Raw genomic sequence first — 18,688 nt, forward strand, 5'->3', positions numbered from 1 at the left:
CCTTATTATCCTTTACAGACCGTTAATGCCTGTCTCATCCAACAGCTGGGGCAGGCGTTCTAGACAGCTACATGTTTGTGATGCATTTTTAATTGTTCAGTCTTTGTGGGGTTTTTTAAAATAAATTTAGATCTGTTCTCATCTGCACACAGTATGCTAATAATAGTCAACTTTACATCTCCATCCTGGTGATGCTATCACTCCCTTCTTGCAGTGCTTGGAGGCTGCCGGGGTTTGGCTGAATCTGGTTCCAAGTGGCTGTCATGGCCCCATCTGAGCCTGGGTTAGGGCCTACGGAGGAAAGACCAGAGGAGCAGGACAAAGTAATCCCAGCTCCCTCGGGCCTGGGAAGGGTTGCCAGTGAAGGAGAGAGGGCGCAGAATGAACAAGCAAGGGGGGAGGAGAGGGCAGGTAGCAGAGCAGAGGAACTCCGGAGATTAGCAGTTACCTGCCCTGCTTGCCTGGTCTGGCTATATGCAAATTTGCAGCAACACAGTTCTGCTTCGGGTTGCGCTACAGTCCTAGTGAACTCTTCCTGTGACGAGGACTCCTTGGAACCAAATTCCCTGAACTGTGGCTGCTCTCAGAACTGTGCTGCTGCTCTGGACTAATAGCAGCCAAGAACTATAGGAGCTACATGTTTAGGGCTTGGCTCCTGGACTTGCAGTGAACAGTGGGGCGTTGGGGGGGAAAGTTGGAGCAATAATGGGGAGTTAAGCCTTCATTCTGGCTGTGTTGCTTCCATGCCCAGCCCTGGGTCATCAGAGTGGCTTTGGGTGCACGGAGTTTCAGGATCCAGGACTTTAAACATCTTTAGTTCTGGATGGAGTTGCATTGTTCCAGACAGACCTAGTGCACAACTTGGGGGTTGTCCTGAACTCAGGACTCCTGTCAACAAGCAAGCGTCAGTCATGGCCAGAACAGCTTTTGTGCAACTTTGTGTTGTGCTCCAGTTACAATCTTTCCTGGATCATGAATCCTTGTGCTCAAGCCCGGGTCATCTCATGCTTAGACTACTGCAATGCACTCTAGATGGACCTACCCTTGAAGAGTATTCAGAAACTAATGCTGGTACAAAATGCAATGGTATACAGAGTTCTTGGAGGCCATCAGTACTGAGGATCTCAGCTACCAATACTGGGAAGATGAGCATTTCTGAAGCTACTGTTATACAAGTTCTTTTCACAATGGCCTTTCCAGTTGTTATTTTTTTTACCTTTTGTGTGTATGTGTATCCTATCTCCTACTTGTTTCAAACATGCATCTCTCAACATGCCTGAGAATCATTAGCACATCCTACAGGGATAAAGTGTTATTAACCCAGACTAGGATCCAGTTTATTATGCAGCTTCAACTTGTGGGTTAACAATCCACAAATAAGAGATTCCATTTTACATAAAGATTCCGCTACTCCTATGATCTGCAAGATACTGATGCAAGGAAATATTGGAGTATTGCTTATGATATCATTAAACTTATAAAGTTAGATCAAAATATTCCAGCTAGTGAAAAATATTTTCACCGTTTTTGCAACAAAATTCAGCAACTGGTTACACTTCCCAAAGAACATAATAAAAAACATGAAGTAAACATTTCCAGTGATTGCCATAAAGTCCTAGTTTCCTTTTTTGATCATTTTCCATTTCACTTTTTTACAGGAGTTCTCACAGAAAGACAATTTAAAAGTTACTATCAATAACCTTCTTTTAGAATGTTCTCTTAAGTTGCTTTAAAACAAAAGATAACTCAAAAATTTCCAATCATGCAATTGAATTATTTCAGTCAATAGCAAATTTGTATCCAGTGCCAATATGTAATTTAGTGCTATATGAATAAGTTTGGAACACTAATTCCTTCCCTTTTCCACTACAAGTCATTCTTTCCAAAAAAAATTCTGGTAAACTAGAAAAACTTGAAGATTACAAAAAGAGAAAAAAATACTGCAATATTCAAAGAAAGAAGCAATTCAAGTTTTCCTGTTTAAATTATGAGGATTCCCGCTTCCTTAATCATTAAGAAAGGTTAAAAAAACATAATACATAAACATCAGTGAAGCTCCATATAGCAACACGGCTAAGTCACATACCACATATTAACAGTTGATGCAAAATCTTGGGCTAGTGCCAAAAAGAACCAGATCCAAAACTTTCTAAAGGCTAGCACTACTGGTGCCATCCATATTTGGGTGGGGGGACAATGCTCCATAGGGCAGACTGTAATAGAATAATTGAGAAGGCTATCTGACTGATGTAAAATGGCACTGTCTGATAGATGAGTCTTGGAGCATGTCCAATCTTGTTGGGTAAGCAGATAACTTGAGATAGCCACTTCTTGGCCTTGTGCCATATATGGTTTTATGGATGATCTCCAGCACTTTGAATTGCACCCACAATCTCACTGGTAATTACTATGGCTTGTGCAGTAGTGGGATTATATGAGTGTTACGTAACTCAGAGGTCCTCAACTTTTTAAACAGGGAACCAATTCATGGTCCTTCAGACTGTTGGGGGGGTCGGACAAACTGGGTGGGCATGGCCAGGTCATGTGACCAGGTGGGCTTGGCCAATTTAACAGTCCATTAAACAATGCACACAAGTTAAACTTTGTTTTGCTCCTGGGGGTATTTTATTTGCTTTTGTTTGCATGTTGCTCGTTTTTCAGTTGTTTAGGAGTCTAGTGGTCCACTTCAGGAAACTCAAGTTTTGTAGCAATTCTTCTCAGCCCCAAGGAGCATACAGTCAACAAGTCTCTCTGTGTGTCTCTCTCTCTCTGTGTCTTGTCTCTCTGTGCACCCCATTCTTTTCCTCCCCACCACCAGAATGTCTCTGCAGGTCAAAAATTGGCTAAAACAGCCTCTTTTTTTTGGCCTCCTGGGGCATCTGTGCACCCCCTTTTTCACCTCCCCCGCCTCCAGAATGTCTCTGTAGGTGAAAAATGGACTAAAACCCTTTTTTGGGCCTTCCAGCAGCAGCCCCTCCCCTGCCCACCACTGGCCCTGGATCACGTGGCTGCTCTGCCGGCAGCAGCGCTGCTTGTTGAGCCAGCAGAGCTGCTTTTCAAGCTGGCAGCATCCCCTCCCTTACCCACCCACTGGCCTGGGAGGAGGTGGCTGCACTGGCGTCATCACCCCTCAGTCATCTGGCCCTCCCCTGCACCCTTCGCGTTTAACTTCGGCAGCAGCAGTGTGATCAGAAGTGTAGTTCAACCACTGAAATAACTAACCAGAAGTGTGGCTGGAGTGGATGCACGCTGGAAGATAAGGCCGATGGCAAGGGGCGGAGCTGAATCCCACCACTCCACAGGCTGGATACTTTGCATTGGCGGGCCTTATCTGTCCTGCGGGCCATAGTCTGAGGATCAGTGCCACAACTACTCACACCGTGCTCTGAATCAGTTGTAGCTTCTGATGCTCAAGAGCAGCCCCATGTGAAGCATACTGCATCAATCCAGATGAGGAGCAACCAAGCGATGAGTAACTATGAATAGTGAGTGCTTCCTGATCTAGGTACAGGCATAACTGGCACTCGAGATAAACTTGAGTAAAAACCTTTCTAGCCATCTTACTATTTGCTCTTTGAGAGTTTAAAAGATTCCCAAATTACATATCAGTTATGTTGTGAAAAAATATTAACCCATCCAGTGCTAACCTGAAAGATTTCCAGCACCAATTATCAATAGTCATTCAGTCTTGCTAGGATTGAGTTGGAATTGTATTCCTACAGTCTTCAGACACTGAGACAGAATCTTGATGGCATCACTTGGGCAGAATTGATATAAATAACTGAATGTCATCAGCATACTACTGAAAATATCCAACCCCAAGCCACCAGATAATTTTTCCCAGCAGCTTCCTTAGTTATAAGACATATAGATTTATGAAACAAAAATTAACTCTTTCATTTTTCAAGTTATCGTCTACAGGCAGTCCTTGCCTTACAATTCATTTAGTGATCGTTCAAAGTTATAATGACATTGAAAAAAGTGACATGACCATTTTTCACACTTGTGATCATTGCAGCATCCCCATGTTCATGTGATATATATTTGGGTGCTTGACAACTGATTCATATTCATAACCACTGCAGTGTCCTGGGGTCACGTGATCACCTTTTGCAACCTTCTGACAAGCTAAGAATGCAAAAGCCAAATTCCCTTATTACTAAACTGTATTACTAACTTAACAACTTCAGTATTTCGCTTAACAAATGTGGCAAGAAAAGTCATAAAATGGGCAAAACTAACGAATTTCTCACTTAACAACATAAATTTTGGGCTCAGTTGTGGTCATAGATTTTGGACTACCTGTATTTGTAGAACGCTCAAAATGATTAAAAACAGAAATACAGGAATATGCACAAAAAATAAAAACAAGACAATTAAAACATTTTAAAATATATAATTCCAAAATTCAGCTTGTTGCGGCCTATCTTTTCAAATTCTACTTTGAGTTTATTCGAATAGGGATGTGATGAATAAATTATAGTTACAACGTTTATTTTAAGATTTGACAGAAATTCTATGTTGCTTTTTGCGGAAATAAATTGCAGAGATTTCTACACAATTGAATTGGGCCCATTTTATTTCTAGGTCACGCTTAGAAAATAAATAAAATAAATAGAAACAGGTAATAAGACAAAAACATGTAAATGAAAGAAATTAATTACTCTTAAAATACATTGTTTGGTAAAGTACAAGGCAGCATGAAAATTTAAAAAAATGGCAGTACAGCAATATATTCCACAAAAAAGCTTAAACTACTGTATTATTTAACTATCCCATTCAAAATTCCAATTTCCTAAAAAAGAAAACAATTCACATTAATTTTTATAAATAACTTCAGAACATCCACAATTATGCTTTGAAAGAACAAAACTGAAACATAGTATTATATTTTAACTATTTTATTAGTTATTAAATAGCTGTTTTGTTAAATAATTGTTAAATGTGAGATAATACATATATTACTCTATCTTAATAAATTGTGGTTTGGATGAATATTATTGTTGTTGTTTTGTGCAAATCTACCATGTTTCTCACAAAATAAGGCCGGGCCTTATTTTTTTTTGACCCCTGAAAAAATGGCTAGGCCATCTTTTTGGGGTTGACTTAATTTCCTCCCCCACCTAGAGTGGCCCATACACATGTACCTCTCCATGAGGCCATTTCTATCGGCCGACAAAAGCTCCCCGAAGACAGAGTCCCTAGCCGCTTCAGGGCGAGGCATGGCTGCCCGTGACCCCTCACAATTAGGCAGTGTCTTTCGGGCAATGGAAGCTCCCCAAGGGCAGTCACCAGCCACTTCGATTGGCCGGTACAAGCGGCCTCGAGGCGAGTGCACACGCACATTCCCCTTGTTGCGAGGCCATTTCTATCGGCCGACGAAAGCTCCCTTGAAGGCAGAGTCCCCAGCCGCTTCGGGGCGAGGCTGCCCATGTCCCCTCGCCATTAGGCACTGTCTTTCGGGCAATGGAAGCTCCCCAAGTGCAGTCACCAACCACTTCTATCGGCCGATAGAAGTGGCCTTGTGGCGAGGGGTGTGCGCACGCTTGCTCCGAGGCTGCTTCTACCGGCCGAAGTGGCTGGTGACTGCACTTGGGGAGCTTCCATCGCCCGAAAGACACTGCCTAATGGCGAGGGGACATGGGCAGCCACGCCTTGCCACGAAGCGGCTGGGGACTCTGCCTTCGGGGAACTTCTATAGGCTGATATTCTATTGGTAGATTGGGGTATTCTAGCCTAGGCTACCTGCAGGGCACTCCTAAAGGCAAGTTTTCTCCTCCCCCCCATTTCTCTTCACCTTGTGTAGAAAACGAGGTGAGAAATGGCGTGGAAACACATTGATTAAATAGGCCTAAATTTTGGGGGTGGGGCTTAATTTCACCTCATGCCTAGAAATCATGCTGGGCCTTCCTATTGGTGAAGGTCATATTGTTGGAGAAACACAGTAGATTACCATTTTGCTCTGACACCTTGCTATATTTTAGCTGAAGTGACTAACACAAAAATTTACAAAATAAATTTAAATTTGTAAAATATCCCCAACACCATTTGCATTCAGAACACAGTTGCAGCTAACAGAAATCAAATTAGTAGTTTACATTTTGTGTAGATAGCCACACATTGGTTTTACTCTGTTGTTTAAATACTTGACAATATTTACATTTGTCTTTGGAAGAACTCTCTTTTCATTACCCCCTTCTATTCAGTTACATGCTAGAAAGAAGGACTTCTGTGTTCATATCCTTCCGGACCAAAGCAAGTAACACTGTTCTTTTTTTACTTCTATGCTGCATTTGAGCAGACATCCTTTCAATGAATAGGTACCCTGTGTCTAGCTGGTGGGAAAACTGTGGGGAATAGCTAACAGAAGCAAAATGATTATTCCTGATTCTTGTCTGTTTTTACTGCAGTCTGCAAGGTCAGGGGCAGTTTCTATTAATTCCTTTTCTACCAATACTTACCAGTATATAAAGTATTCTATAATCACAGACATTCTTGTTTCAAGAGTTTATGAGAAAATTTTATTCAGTTCAGAAACATTTCTGAGCGTGTTATGTAGCCAAATAGAGAATTCCCACAATGAGGGCTTGAGAAATAATTTTAAAATATAGAGGCTTATTAGACCTACAACAAAAGGGAAAAATTGGGATACAGATTTTGAAAACAGACACCTTTCACTTAAAAAGTGCACTGCACCCATTATACAAGTCCCACTAACAACAAATTGCAATTTATGAGCACCATGCACATATAATTTCCCCATATTCAGATATAACATTTAGTTTGCAATATAGGTTATATTTATATGATAAATGTGAAGAGTTTAGATAGTGTTTAAAATAATCATCTAAAGTTTATGCTTTATGAAAATGCAATTAAGATTGTTTATTTGCAATATGAACTTTAAAGTAGAATTTTTAAAGGAAAGTAAAAAAAAACCTGCCAATTTTGGAAATGGCTCAAATGCATAAAATCCACTATTCTCTTATTATTCTTAGCAGTTTTCTGCAACAGAGATGTTTGTGAAAATTAAATAAAAATCAGCTAACTGCTTTCCTTTATCTTTAGTGGCACTTAAAGTTTCCAAAGAAATGCAAGAACCATTATTCCATATCTGTCTGAAAAGTATAAACATCTCCTAGCCTGGCCCTTTAATTCCTTTTTTATGTGCTCTAACAATCTATATTTTACAAATATTTATTCTTTCCATAAATATTTATTCCAATTTCTTAATTAATCAAATCATTTATATTCTACTTCTTCTATATTTAATAAGATCTTTATAGATTTTAAAAAAGAAAAGAAAAAGCAATGTTCAGAAAATGAAGAGGATACATAAAAAGCTTTTCACTTCTTTATATAAAAGTTTCATCATAAATAAAACTACTAAATCTCTTTTTAAAAAGAAAAATAGCCTGCTATATAAGTATACTGCCTTATAAAACTACTTCAGGAATTTTCTCCTAATCTAGTCAGGATTTTTTTTTCTTTTGTCTGCAGGGTATATTTTAACAGTGTTTTTCTTGCTTTAACAGGCTGAAATTTTCCAAATGGTAGCGCTATTTTGATTTATTTGCTGTGAGATGAGAAAGTACTTTCTCTTCTAAATGTAAACTAGAAAGTACTATTTGCTTAGATCTAACCTCAGCTAGAATAAAAATTTAATAAACTTCCACTGAATTATTTTTCAAGCAGCTTAACTCAAGACTATCCAAATATGGCAAAACATTTGATGGTTCTTGTTTCATATACTTATGTGAATCCAGATTTTTTAATTATTTTGTCTCAAAAGGGAGATACAAAAATCAATTTGATGCTGTGAGAAATATGAAAATTCAGATTGTTAACATTACTCTAAATATTAAACAGATTTGTTATCAACAAAAGTGAAACTTTATTTCCATTAAAGAATTTTGGTGAAGGAAAAGTCAACATAGAACATTTTTTGTCTGTAACAGTAAAATGGTTTTTGCGTGGTAAAATGCATATTTTTACTGACTTAAAATATCAACTTTAAAAAAATTATTACTGTTGCTATTTTTTAAAATAAGATTTGTGTATGACTGTAGCTTCAGCCTTGTCCCTCATTCAGACTATCAATTCACATCCCTATAAGGAAGATTGGACCCTAATGTAAGATGTTCTAAATTTATTCTGAAGCAGAGGTTACACTAATGAATTAGAAAGTGATATACTCCAGTTCCTTCTTCTGCTTTTTTTTTTAAATAAGAAGTGAAATTGGGAGCAACTCCAATGAAGCATGGAACAAGACAGGGAAGAGATGAAACTTCATTACACCCAGTAGTTTCTGATAAAATGGTCAAAAGTTTCCAAGCAGTGGTGAGGTCCAAATGAAGAAAGTAGAGCCACTGTTTTAGAATTCTTCTATTTTACAGTAGTAGGTAACATTAATCTCAAAAAATTATATTAGAGCTTTAATTAATGTTTTTTTCTGTGGTACTTCAGTCTTATTGTCTCATGTTCTTATTTATCATTTCTCTATAAGTCTATATCAATTATAGAACTATTTTGATTTTTATTTCACAGACATTCATAACTTTTTTTAGATCACGTTTTTTCTTTGGAGTTGCCTTTTGATTTGTAATATACCAAGAACTTTTATTTTTAGCAGGCCAGTATCTTCTTGTGAACTACTCAGAGCGCTGCATTTTCTTTTGAATTTTCTTTTTAATCAGGATTTTGTGATCTAGGCAGCTCTGAAGTGTATCTTTACCCAACACATAATATTTGCATTTAATATTTAAAGCTTAAATTAATGTTTATATTTCATATTTTTATTTTTTAAAATAAGGATTTTTTTTTCTTTTGTGAAATAGTTTTTTTTCCACAAAGGATGAAAAGGATTATGGGTCTAGAAACCATGCCTCTAAGTTCTGTGGCCAGGACCAGTTTATATGTCTGCCCATCTATCCAAGAAACTCTGGGTGATAAACAAGCAAAAGCAGAGAATTATATTAAAACAAATCCTAATTAATACTGAGCTCAATAAATATGCAAAGCACTGAATACACACATCCAAGCCAGACTTCCCAGCATAATTTCCACCTCCCAATGCCTAAAGAATGGGGTCTTCACCTCTTTGTAAAAGCTAATAGATTTGTAGATGTATTTGGGGAAGGGGGGGATGTCGACTGTGCAGATTCCATAACAAATACATGCTTCCAGGGATCAACTAGATGACTAGAAGCTCTGGTGGCGCAATGGTCAGAATGCAGTATAGCAGGCCAACTCTGCTCAAAGTCTGGAGTTCGATCCTGACAGGGCTTAAGGTTGACTCAGCCTTCCATCCTTCTAAAGTCAGTAAAATAAGGACCCAGATTGTTGGGGGCAATATGCTGACATTGTAAACTGCTGAGAGAATGCTGTAAAAAGCATTATGCAGCAGTATATATGTCTAAGTACTAAGTGCTATTGTTATACTGAGGTACTGGAGCATGCCTATTTTGCCAGATCAGGTGGAGCAGACAGAAACCACTAGAGGTGATCAAAGAAATAAAAGTGATCCTATGCCATATACATAGGGCTTTACAGGAAATACCCAGCATTTTGAATTGCTTCTAGAAACCTACTGGGAGCCAAAGCAGCTCACATAATAGCAGTATCATATGAGTATACCATAGTATGCCCAAAACTGCATGTATTGCTGCATCTTTAAATTCATGTTGACTTTTTCATTTCTTTTGCACCTGTGCCCTGGAAGATAGCTTGACACCCATGCCCTGACAGATAGCTGAGGGCAATAAGGACTATCAAACCACTACCCGAAGCAGGAGGCAGGACCAGGACATGGAGACCACGATGGTTTCTGGAAGGCCTTCAGCTTTCCATTCTATAATCTCAGCTATCAATTACATACAGTCTAATGGTATTTTTCAATATCATACTTCTTTTTTCTGAGTTACTATTTATTCAAAACTCCTTAATATTCTATTCAATTAAGTCTACTAATTTGCTTTAATGTAATTTATTTTTATAGAATAAAAGCAAAATTTGTACTCAAGATTTAGAGCAAAATTTTCTCCCTAAGGAAAATATTTTCACCTTATATACAGTAAATGCAGTTTTATTGAATCTAACCTCCTTCTGCTGCCTTATCTCCAAGAAAGTTATATAGATAAGACATTTCCTATATAATCATAGGTAGTTCCAATATGACAGTGAGTTTTAAATCTTCCCATTGTATTTTTAAAAAATAACTTTCTGCACCAGTGGTTCTCAACTTGTGGTCAGCAGACTCCTGGGGGCGGCAATGTCATCATAGGAGGTCCGCAAAGTCTTGAAGAGATCTTATATTTAAATTTTGAGTTAAGTCTTGGGGGTCCGTGGCCATGATCTGTGGCTACAAAGATATTTAAAGGGGATCAATGGTGAAAAAAAGGTTGAGAACCACTGTTCTACATTGTTCAAAATTAGTATCAAAAGGAATCTCTTCAATATTCTATAATATTTTAGGAAATCTCTAGTCACAAATAATTCAAATCCCCAATTAATTAAAACAGATTTCATTATTTCTTTAGAAATTTAATATGCTGTCTTTTCACACAGCATTATTAAATTTTAGACTTTAAGCATACATCTCAGTTAATGTGTAAAAGCTGTAGTCTTCAACAATATATATTTACAACTCTCACACTTCATTAAACCTGAGAGTTCCTGGTGGCTTAAAAAAATCAGATAAAAATCAAACCTTTCACAATTATAATTAAATAGCAAGAATGGTTTTATCAGACTTTTCAGCACAGGTAATCGTTTTATTCTAAATATCCTTCTTCCAGTCCTTATTGAAATTTAAAAAGGAATTTATCTATTCCAGTTCTTGATCCACTTAAGAGTGGTTTTAGTGGCAATTTATTATTTATTAGATTTGTTTGCTGCTCATCTTGCTTCAAAGCAACTCAAATTTAATAGATCCAAAGCTGTTCCATTCCATTTAGGAGCCTTATGCTAAAGGAGATCTACTAATAGCAATTTATAAAAATGGAACTGGGTTCATGGATAGACAGAACCAATTTGGTAAATATTTCTACTGTTGTATGACACAGTTAAGTTACAATAAGCTAGTAGACAACACCAAGTAAAAGTAATTCCAGTTCTGGGGAGAGTAGCTGATATAGTGATCTTTTACATACTGATTTTCTGCACACTGAAAAAAACTTAGCAGTGTTGAAAGAATTATCCTTCTGGGTTCAGTTCCAAGTGGGGAAAAAGACACTGGAAACATGGAGGCTATTTGGAAAAATGGTTTAATGGTGGACAGCAGAACCACATGGCTTGAAGCTCCAAAGTGAAAAGGATGATCACATGCTTCAAGGTGAAGGAAAACAGAAAATAAGTGGCCAGCCAAGATGCTGAGACCCTTATATACCCTCTGTTGGGCCCTAGCTTAATGTTTCCTGTTCCTGCGCAAGAAATGTAACCCATTGGCTGTCAGACTCCCAAGCTGTCTTAGCTAACTTTGTAGACTTTCCTGAGTTCCAGGCTTGGTTGAGTCTTGCTAGATGATGATGCACTGAAAGGGTTCTTAGGCAATTGCTATAGTTTTACCTGGAGATCTTTGTTATGTATTCTGGCCCAGGCCTTAATGGCCCACCCATTAACAAAGTGGGGGTGAGCTTACACTTCTGAGGTGAGTTTGTGCTCTTGAGTTTCTACTCTTTTTAGGGGAAATATTCTGCCTTTTTAATATTTCCTAGGATATTTCATTTTTCTAGAAGAGGGGTGGGTGCTAACTTCCTACAGTAGCTGACCAAATATTTGCAGTCCAGGTATGGTAACCCCAGCTGCATCTGCTTGCACAAATATATTTTAGATATGATCTATTCACTTACCAAAGCACAATAATTTGTCTTCTGATTATAGCACACTGTGACTTTGAATATATATGTGTTTGGTAGTAGCAATTCAAGAATTCTTACCTTGTAAGACTATATCTCCAATAATGTCTTTATTTTATTTGTACACAGAAGGCATAGCAATCAGATCCTTTATGGCGCAAGCCAACAGGTATCAGCAAAAATTTACTTAGAAATAAATCCAGTCTCTCACTAGCAGAACTAGGAACAAAAGATAAAGCTTTCATAAAGGTGGATAGATTCTGTTACAGCAGCAATGAGTGCAATGCTGGAAGAGCTGAAGTACTGGAGTTAGGGATAAATGGATAAATCTATTTATGTGGTTGTTAAGACTCAACAACTGTAGGACAGGAGAACAACTTGAGGGCACATAAACCTCCTCCTCGACTGAAAAAAGTCCAACAGAAGGTCAAGGGATACTATAACCGAAAACATGCGGGCTTGTTTTAAATCAAGGGAAGAGTTACTGATAATAAAGAAATTATATCCACCAGGTCACAAAAAGTTGGAAGCGGCTGAATAACTCTATGCAATAACAGCGGATTTCAACTCTCTGGATTCAAGCTACTAACGGGACGGAAATCCCACTCTTTCTGGGCCGTTGCGAATTCAGAAAAGCTGAAAATCCCGATGACAAATCCCCAAAAGGCAACCGTGAAGTGGGTGCTACCAAGGCGTATGGGCTACGGAAGAGATTTGCCTAACAGAACGACAACCTAGTCGACTAAATTCATTTATTATTGCACACATTCAGCAACGGCATCAACTTCTCTTTAAACGACGTGTTAAGTGAAGTCGCCCCAAAGCAGAATTACGGCAGAAAATAAAACACTGCAATAAAAAACAAAAACAAATAAGTAACTAAAGGGAGGGTGTCCCACCTCGCTTGTGGCTATACCGATTCAGAAGCCCACATAAACTGAAGGCCTGAGTCGCTGCTGTCAACCCGCCCCTTCCCCGGCGGAGGAGGGGGCGATGAAGCGAGAGGAGAAATCGATCTCCCCCCGTCCCACCTCGCCCTCTGAGCCGGGAGCAACCTCCGACCACCCGCCGGACCACGTGTCTTCTCCCAAACACGGGCAGCGGTCCCTGAGGCGGCGCTTAGCTCGGCGGCTCCTCCCCTTCCCCGCTCACCTCATGGAAGCTCGGCCCCTTCCCGCCCCGCCAGCGTGACTCCAGCGGCCAGGCCTTGGCGCCAAGCGCCGCCTGTGCGTGGGAGGGGGCGCGCGGCGCGACTCGGCGTAGCGGCGGGATCGGCAAATGTGGGTAAAGCGCCACCCCGAGCTCGGCCTGGAGCCGACTCGGCCCCTCAATCGCGGCGGCTTGAGCCGGCCAGGGCCGGGAGCTGCCTCTCGTTCCGTTCCTCCGGGCGCCTGGAGGTGTTTCCGGCGCACTCGCACCAGCCCCGGCCCTACCCGAGGCGCCAGGCAACCTCGCCGCCGCCGGGAGCCCCCTGTCTCCCGCACCTCACCTTGTGGCTCTGGGGCAGGCGGCGGCCACGGTCTGCGCTCCGGCAGGCCTGGAGCTCTCGGGTCTTGCTAGCGCTGCTGCTATCTGGCGTCGCTCATCGGCGCCCCGCTCCTTCTTCAGTCGCCGCGGCGCTGCCCCCGGGCCTGCCTGTCCTGACTAGGGCCCGGCAACATGCCGCCTGCTTGCCCCCTCTTTCCTCTCGCGCTCTGCGGGAAGCGGGCCCTTGTCCTTGTAGCCTCCCTCTTGGCAGGCCAGGCGGCGGTACAAGAGCCCTATTGTATTATTGACACTACTGCTGCTGCCGCCGCCACCACCGCCGCCTCTCAGGCTCCGCCTCTTCCCCTTCCCTTCTCTCCCACCCTGCCGGCAGCGGCGGCGGATCGGCTCGTCTCTCGCGGTCGAGTCTGGTCGGGTTGCCTGGCACCTGCTTGGCAAAAAAAAAAAAAACACCATTCCGCCGCCTCCGGGTTTCTTAGCCTCCCCAGCAGTGCAGCAAAGAAAACTTTCGGAGGTCGATTATCTACTGTTGCCTCTCAAAGCTTGGATAATCTTTGTTCTTAAACACCATTTCTTTTTTTTAAGCCTCAAATTGTTGGAAAAATCGGTAGATGCCCACTGTCGTCAGTACACTCATGCCTCGATAGCGGTTTTTGAAATCACGTTCCTTCTTCCTTCACCGCCTAGGTTGACAATAAAATGCTTTCTTCCACCAGAGAAATTTTAACATACATGCTACAAGTAATATTTTGGGTACACGTGGAAGCAGCTAGCCTGAATAAATGCATTTACCGGTATGTTTTGCTGATAAATAGCAGTGGAATTCACCCAAAAATATTATTCAGGCAATTCTGGAAAGAAAATATCCATCATATGCCCAGCCAATCTTAGCTAATATTTGAAGGTAAGCATAGTTAATCCTACAGTAGTTATTATTTGGATGGTTGGGAAGCATGAGAACTTTAATGTTACCTAGACTGAGAAATTGGGGGGTGGGGGTGGGGATCCAAAAGAAGACATAGCCAACCCACCTGAGTAACATTGCTAAGAAAACTACAGATGCAGTCATCAGGAGTTGATCTTCATTTGAGAGTATATTTATGTAGTAATTAGTAGAAAAAATTGTTACAAATTCAATAAATCTTCCTTCTATCTCTGAAGACAATGAGATGCATTTCAAGTAAGGAATTTTAGGAAGAATCTGGATGAGTTGGGATAGAGCAAAAATTTACATGTGTCAACTATCTAGGTTGGGAATAAGGGGAGGAAATAAGTAATACCAACTACCAGAAATAGTCTATGATTGAATAAACAGACCATTTAAGTTGGTATTCGTTATTCTAATATAATACTGATAAAAATATATTGAACAGCCTGATAGTCAATACTGTTAACACAAAACTTAGTGCATTTAGGGAAGTGCTATTATAACACAGTACAATGCAATTTTGTCACATAATCTCTGAGATGCTAGAACATCTTGCAGCATGGTGCCAATTTCATAATCCCCATTTTGAACAAAAGTTGCAACATGGAAAAGCTGCTGATTCACATTCAATTATTAGAAAAGCAGACTGTATGAAGTCACTTTACGCATAAAGAAATCATACAGTAGCTGAATTATAAAAATACAGTGAACTTATCAACCTAATATGGAAACTAGATAAAATTAATCCTGCTTGATGTGTGGACAATTAAACTGGAATAACTCTATAGAACTCTGAAAATGAAATGAAACTCAGGTAGTGATGGGAGACTTTTTAAGTGAGGCAGAAAAACTTTATCCAGTATATGCTGCTTTGGCTAGATAACATGAAGCAAGCAGACAATGGCAAACCACTTCCAAAAACATCAAGAATACTTTACCAGGAGTCAAGACTGACTTGGACGCATTCTCAAAGCCATGTGGATACTTATTGCAGTATTTTTGTATTTAATACCCAAAGTTGTATAACTTGGAAGAACCATTTTCAACCTAGCAAAATTGTCATGATTCTCAGCTATTCTGAGTGATGATTGATAAAGAATAGTTGAAGCTGTTTTAACTACTTCCCGTGTAATTTTTATACTTTCATAAAATTGTATTTGCAGCTTGATAGCATAGTGTTCCTGAGAAACACATAGCTCTAATCATCATATGGTGCTACTATTAGAGCAAATATACCATGTTTGAGATCTCTGTTATAAAACATTTTATTAACCTAAATCTGGATGGAAATTTAAATGCCAAAAGGAAACTGCAGGATCAAAGTAAAAGTCTACCTACTAGTTTTAGCTACACTACTCATCTAGGGACCAATAATATATTCTCAAACAGGATATAAACATGGCAGTCATCTCCCAATCATATTTGCTGATAGTAAATTACTTGTAGGATGATATATCACCAGTATGAACGTATCTTCCATAAATCTAACCAATCTTTAAAAAATATAAGTTGCTCTCTAGTTGGGCACATACAAGTGAAACTCGAAAAATTAGAACATCGTGCAAAAGTTCATTTATTCCAGTAATGCAACTTAAAAAGTGAACCTAATATAGGAGATAGACTCATTACATGCAAAGCAAGATTGTTCAAGCTGTGATTTGTCATAATTGAGATGATTATGGCTTACAGCTCATGAAAACCCCAAATCCACAATCTCAGAAAATTAGAATATTGCTAAAAGGTTCAATATTCTAGCTAATCAGCTAATTAAGCCATAACATCTGCAAAGGGTTCCTGAGCCTTTAAGTGGTTTCTCAGTCTGGTTCAGCAGGAATCACAATCACGGGAAAGACTGCTGACCTGACAGTTGTGCAGAAAACCATCATTTACACCCTCCATAAGGAGGGAAAGACTCAAAAGAGAATTGCAAAAGAAGTTGGATGTTCCCAAAGTGCTGTATCAAAGTTATGTGGAAGGGAAAAGTGTGGAAGAAAAAGGTGCACAAGCAGCAGGAATGACCGCAGCCTGGAGAGGATTGTCAGGAAAAGGCCATTCAAAAATGTTGGGAACGTTCACAAGGAGTGGACTGAGGCTGGAGTCAGTGCATCAAGAGCCACCACACACAGACGGATCCTGGACATGGGCTTCAAATGCCGTATTCCTCTTGTCAAGCCGCTCCTGAACAACAAACATCAGAAGCATCTTACTGGGCTAAAGAAAAACAGAACTGGTCTGTTGCTCAGTGGTCCAAAGTCCTCTTTTCTGATGAGAGCAACTTTTGCATCTTATTTGGAAACCAAGGACTCAGAGTCTGGAGGAAGAAGGAGAGGCACACACTGCAAGATGCTTGAAGTCCTGTGTGAAGTTTCCACAGTCTGTGTTGATTTGGGGAGCCATGTCATCTGCTGATGTTGGTCCACTGTGCTTCTTTAAGTCCAGGGTCAATACAGCCGTCTACCAGGAGACTTTGGAGCACTTCATGCTTCCTTCCGCAGACGAGCTTTATGGGGATGCTGACTTCATTTTCCAGCAGGACTTGGCACATGCCCACACTGCCCAAAGCACCAAAACCTGGTTCAGTGACCGCGGGATTACTGTGCTTGATTGGCCAGCAAACTTGCCTGACCTGAACCCCACAGAGAATCTATGGGGCATTGCCAAGAGACATGGGACCGAACAATGCAGAAGAGCTGAAGGCCGCTATTGAAGCATCCTGGTCTTCCATAACACCACAGCAGTGCCACAGGCTGATAGCTTCCATGCCACACCGCATTGAGGCAGTAATTTCTGCAAAAGGGGCCCAAACCAAGTACTGAATACATATGCATGCTTATACTTTTCAGAGGTCCGATATTGTTCTATGTACAGTCCTTGTTTTATTGATTGCATGTAATATTCCAATTTTCTCCGAGATTGTGGATTTCGTGTTTTCATGAGCTGTAAGCCGTAATCATCACAATTATGACAAATCACAGCTTGAACTATCTTGCTTTGCATGTAATGAATCTATCTCATATATTAGGTTCACCTTTTAAGTTGCATTACTGGAATAAATGAACTTTTGCACGATATTGATTTTTCGAGTTTCACCTGTCCAAAGCATAACAAGCTCAGATTGTCTTGTTTGAACTGCTCAATGCACCCAGATCCAAAATAAGTTTATTCTCTTCCCTGCATAAAACTCATTGGTTTGGTACTATGCTAAGACAGAGGATTTGTACTATGCTAATCAGGATTATTCTGAGTACTATGTTCACATTGTTATTTTACTAACTGCTAGGAAAATTAAGAGTTGTGGTATTCTGTTGCTTTTACCTGGTTGAGCAGAGAGATTCAAAATCAACTGATGTTCTGAGCTTAAAAACCTTGTAACTACCTAGTAAATTTATTGCTTTTTCATTTTTAGCTAGAGAGTAGAAAGACTAGAATTTTTTGCTGGCTCCTATGGTCTGAGGACTTTACAACAAGATTACTGAAATACAGATAGCCCTTGATTTACATCCATTCATTTATTGACTGTTCAGTTATATCAGCACTGAAAAAAGTGACTTATGACCATGTTTCATATTTAGACCTTTGCACCATCTCCATGGTCATGTGATCAAAACTTGGAGGCTTGCCAACTGGCATGTATTTATGATGGTCAGTGTCCCAGGTCATGTGATCAGGTTCACCTGACAAGCAAATTCAATGGGAAAGTCAGATTCATTTAACAACCATGTTACTAACTTTAATAACTGCAACTGTGGCAAGAAAAGTTGTAAATTGGGGCACTTTACTGCCTCACTTATCAACAGAAGTTTTGGGCTCAATTGTGGTCGTGAGTCAAGGACTATGTGTAGTTGTTTTCCCAGTTTCTAAGGAACTTTAAACCTCTTCCGCCTCTTCATCTTTTCATTAGACTTTTTGTAAAGTGTGATTATCAGCATCAGATCCAACAAAATCTATCTAAAATGAACACAATAAGATTACAGGTGGTCCTTGTTTAAAAAATAGGTTAAGACTTCAAAAAAGCTACTTAGGACCCATCTTTGAAGTTATGATTGCTGCAACACCTCCACCTGTCTGGTCATACGTTGCATTTTGGGAGGTTGGCAACCAACTCACATTTATGACCAGATGCATTATTTCATGGTCACTTGATTACAATTTGCTACTTTTGTTGCTATTTTTCTGGCAGAAAAATGGGCAAACAAATGCCTCTTGGATATGCTGGATTCACTTAATGGCCCATGTGGTGCACTTAATAGCCATGACGACTCACTTTACCACCATTGTAAAAACGATAATAAAACTGAGCCCAGTCATATGGATCCTGGATTTACAATAGAAATGGCTTACAACTGGAATTCTGGAGTTGGTTGTGAACATAAATTGAGCCTGTATAAGCTTGAAGATTTAGGAATTAACTGTGTGTGCA

The 18,688-nt window shown here is 39.9% G+C and overlaps 1 protein-coding gene across 1 annotated transcript in view; it reads right to left on the reverse strand.

Moving 5' to 3' along the window:
• Positions 1-13,682, reverse strand: part of JADE3 (jade family PHD finger 3) — a 36,831-nt gene extending 23,149 nt beyond the window's left edge. The window contains exon 1 of the mRNA XM_026707341.2: positions 13,345-13,682. The gene's annotated coding sequence lies outside the window, so the exon portion shown is untranslated. The remainder of the gene's footprint in view (positions 1-13,344) is intronic.
• Between the last annotated feature and the right edge of the window lie 5,006 nt (positions 13,683-18,688).

Source organism: Pseudonaja textilis, chromosome 8 (genome assembly GCF_049901715.1).
Source record: "Pseudonaja textilis isolate UNSWEBS1 chromosome 8, rPseTex1.2, whole genome shotgun sequence".
Lineage (NCBI taxonomy): Eukaryota > Metazoa > Chordata > Lepidosauria > Squamata > Elapidae > Pseudonaja > Pseudonaja textilis.